The sequence below is a fragment of the Suricata suricatta genome, chromosome 5 (assembly GCF_006229205.1).
Source record: "Suricata suricatta isolate VVHF042 chromosome 5, meerkat_22Aug2017_6uvM2_HiC, whole genome shotgun sequence".
Lineage (NCBI taxonomy): Eukaryota > Metazoa > Chordata > Mammalia > Carnivora > Herpestidae > Suricata > Suricata suricatta.
The window spans coordinates 76,410,440-76,414,572 of NC_043704.1; the positions used below are offsets into that span (position 1 = coordinate 76,410,440).

General features: G+C 40.4%; 1 pseudogene; it reads left to right on the top strand.

The window, feature by feature from the left end:
* Window positions 1–824: 824 nt before the first annotated feature.
* LOC115292767 lies at window positions 825–1,285 on the top strand (annotated as a pseudogene).
* Window positions 1,286–4,133: the final 2,848 nt, after the last annotated feature.

Genomic DNA, 4,133 nt, shown 5'->3' on the forward strand with positions numbered 1-4,133 from the left:
GCTTTGTACAGATAGTAAGTCCAGGTAAATGCAAGGACTTTGAGTTGCTGTGTGAAAGAAAACTTAGGACAGAGCTAACAGGACAACAGAGGAGGGGCTGGATAGTTCTGTGAGCATCGTGCAGAGAGAACTTAGCCAATTTCTGAAAATAAATGGTAACAACCATTTTTGATTAGCACTTACTATGTGGCAGGAACAGTTCTAATTATTTTAATCCTCATAAAATATCGTATCTATGAGGTTGGAGCTATTACTATAATCCCTGTTTTATAGCTGAGGAAACTGAAGACCATAGAGTATAAGTAACTTGGCCAATGCCACACAGCTAGTAAGAGCAGAGTTACAATATGAACCTGGGAATCTGAGCCCAGACTCTGGGCTCCTAACCACTCAGCAATGTGAATGGAAAGGTATCAAATATTTGAGGGATATAGCTTGAAAGTGCACCCAGTTTATTAGCTCATTCTGAAGACCAACTTTTATTTGTGCTTCAAAGATGAATTGAGGTCTTTTCTTCTAGAAGACATCCTTGGATCATTTTAGGCTAGGATGGAGGTCCTGCTTTCATCCTAGTAAAAAGGCTTAGAATTTCTTGATGTCAGAACTGTGACTTACTTTTTGAATTCCCAGTGTTTAGCATAGCTCTGAAAGCTAAAAAAAAAAATGGCATATTGCAGTAGGCAGGATGTCTCAACTTAAGCAACAATTAGGGGTCCAAAGAAAATTGAGTACAATCTTAACATTCACCAAATAGCTTTTGGATATTTAGAAAGCAATAAGCCAACTTTGTAAAATCTATTTAAAAGACTCTTTGAAGATCCAAGATGGCGGCCAGCAGGAGGCTGATGAAGGAGCTTGAAGAAATCCGCAAACGTGGAATGAAAAACTTCCGGAACATCCAGGTTGATGAAGCTAATTTATTGACATGGCAAGGGCTTATTATAAGTTCCTGACAACCCTCCATATGATAAGTGTGCCTTCAAAATCAACTTTCCAGCAGAGTACCCATTCAAACCACCGAAGATCACATTTAAAACAAAGATCTATCACCCGACATCGGTGAAAAGGGGCAGGTCTGTCTACCAGTAATTAGTGCTGAAAACTGGAAGCCAGGAACCAAACCCGACCAAGTAATCCTGTCCCTCATAGCACTGGTGAACGACCCCCAGCCGAGCACCCACTTCGGGCTGACATAGCTGAAGAATACTCTAAGGACCCTAAAACATTCTGTAAGAACGCTGAAGAGTTTACAAAGAAATACAGGTGGAAGTGACCTGTGGACTAAACTCCGCTGAGGCTGATTCCAGCAAGCGTGAGCGGAGACCTGGAGCAGCGCATTCAGACACCCCGCAAAGCAGGACTCTCTGGAAAATTGACACGTGCCGCCCCCTGGCGTTTGCTTGTGGCAGTTACTAACTTTCTACAGTTTTCTTAATAAAAAGTGGTCTAGATAACCTGTAAAAAAAAAGGATTAAAAACCTAAGATGTCTAGTTCTGCTTTCTTTGTTTTAAAAATCACTGCTTCAATTTACTTTAAAAGAATGGTATTACTTTTCTTGTTCAAACTGATCCAAAATTTTCTATTTACGTTTAGCCCTTAAGGTTGAGAGAGAGAGAAAAAAAAGTTGCAGTGCCTTTCTCCCCCTGCCCTCCCAACTCCCACCTTCTTGCATTCAGTTTATTTTTCATTCATTCACTTCCCCAGACTCAGGCCCATCTCCTCCGCAAAGGAGAAGAGACCACTCCTGGTGATTCTGGTGGCTTCCCTACTCCCATGTTGCACTGCCCTGTGTGGGAGTTGGTTCAGACTTTCCTGGCTCCAATTTATAACATCCTTTTAAAAAAAAAAACATAAAAACAAGCAAGCTACCACTCAACCACCCCACCACCTCCCCCTCATCACCAGAAAAAAAAAAAAAGAAGAAAAAAAGAAAAAGAAAAAGCCATGGAAAGGGAGGCCCAGTTCTAATGTAAAAATCTGGCCCGTGAAATCACAATGTTGATTAAATGGGCAAACCCTGAAAAAAAACTCTGAAATTTTTCAAACTTGAATTTGCATATATTATCTTAAAACAAATGGGACTTTAAGAAGGAAAAATGTTTCTTAATTAAATATGTAGTTGAATTTCCTTGAACTGTGTCAGTTCAAAGTCACTATCCTTTTCTGCATCCATGTCACTATTTTCATAATCTACCTATTTAATATTAGTGACATATTTGTATACATTTCAAAATATATCATGAATCAATTCACTGCCTTATTTTTTTTCTTGGCAGCATTATTTTAATATATTTTAAATATGACTGATGCTCCGAATCAGAAGCACAGAGTTACAAGACAGAATACCTGCTATCAGGAAAATCAAAGTGGTTCAGGGAAGTGTATACTTTAGGTAATGAAAACACAATAACTGTGGATGAGAATAAGTGGAGTAACACTGGTAGTGTTTTGGTTCCAGAACTTGAAAATAATGATTAAGGTCATACACCTATACCGAATGTTCATTTGTATCAGTAAGAGTCCAAGGAAGAAGCCAATAGCACATTCCAAGAGTTGAACTGAAAAGCGCCTAGTGAAGGGCACGTTTGCATCACAGAGGTGTGTGCGTGAATGAAGGAACCCATAAGGAGCGGCAAAGCGCCCAGATACTAGCAACCGCAGGGATAGGTTAAAATTTCTTGGCCTGAAGGCGCCAGGGCAGAGTATTGTTGCCCGAGTCAGGGAAGACAGCAGTGGAAAAGCAGTTCCACGACAGAAGCTGGGAGAGAACTTTGGCACCGCTAAGCCGTCACCCAGAGTGCAGAAGGTGTGGGAGGCTGGAACAGAAATCGACAAAACTGCACATCCTCCAGCATTCTGTTCCCTTGTGGGTACCTACTATTTGTTCAGTTCAACCAGAAGCCAGAGGGCAAGGTAGCCCAGGAGACACGATCCACAGACAGCAGCTTCCTGAGGCATGCGGAAGAACATATCCTCATAAGAGGATGAAGTACATAATATTATAGTTGCATGAGAACATGAGGATAGGCTCTTCCCGAGATGTGGGCATGGAGGTCCTCCCAGGCCTCCCCGGGTGCAACTGTGGTCTTTTTGTCCAGTGTGACTATATTGAGGCTGGACCCAAATGTTGGAACTTATGTGAAAACTTCATTAAAGGAATCATCATGTCACTAAAGTACTGTCCACTGATATTTCCTGCTCCCAGAAATAAATTTTAATATTCCCAGCTGATTTATAACTCGTGCTATGAAGAATTCATTCAATTTTTAAAAAAAATCACAGGGAAAAGCTAAAATCAAAGGAACATATAAAGATATACATGAGAAAATAAAAGCCATGTTTATTTATAACTATATTTTTTATGTTTGTTTATTTTTTAGAGGAGTGGAGGGGCAGAACAAAAGAGAGAGAATCCAAAGCAGGCTCTGACCTGTGAGGGCCAAGGTGGGGCTCAATCCCATAATCCCCAAGATGACCTGAGCCGAAATTGGTGACTCAACCAGTTGAGCCACAAAAGCTTTGTGAAGATATGTCTTTAGTTAAGCTGTGTATTCAGAGTTACTTTAGCATCACAGAAAGGGAGAAGAGATAGATTTTGAAGAGATCACTGGGACTAAAGGCTAGGCATAGTGCAGAAGATCGCACAGAGGAGTGGGTTTTGTACTGAAGCTTGGAGGAAGTGTGGCAACCGGCCAAATGAAAACTAAATTGGAATATGAAGCAGAAAGTATGAATGAGTAATGACACATAGGTAGTAAGAATTATGGCACAACGGGGATCAATTCTAGTGCCCAGAACACGGGATTTGAGTTGGAAGAATTTTAGAATCCTCTTTTAAAGTACCCTGATCACTACTGTAGTTTCTGGCATTACTGATTTTATCAGGCCAAGCCATTTGCAATTGCTGCCCTGTGACCATTTTGACCTATGACTATGGCAATTTCACATGGTTCAACTTAATACATAAAGAGTATTTCATTATACCTGGGATGAGCCACTCTGAGCACAAAGCTTAAGTGATAAAGTTCCACTAAGCCAGCTGGTTACACATTTCTCTTTTATTTGTCTCTTTCTAGCGAGTACTTTTCTCTTTATAACATTGCTTCTTAAAAAGTCTACAGATAATGTCTTT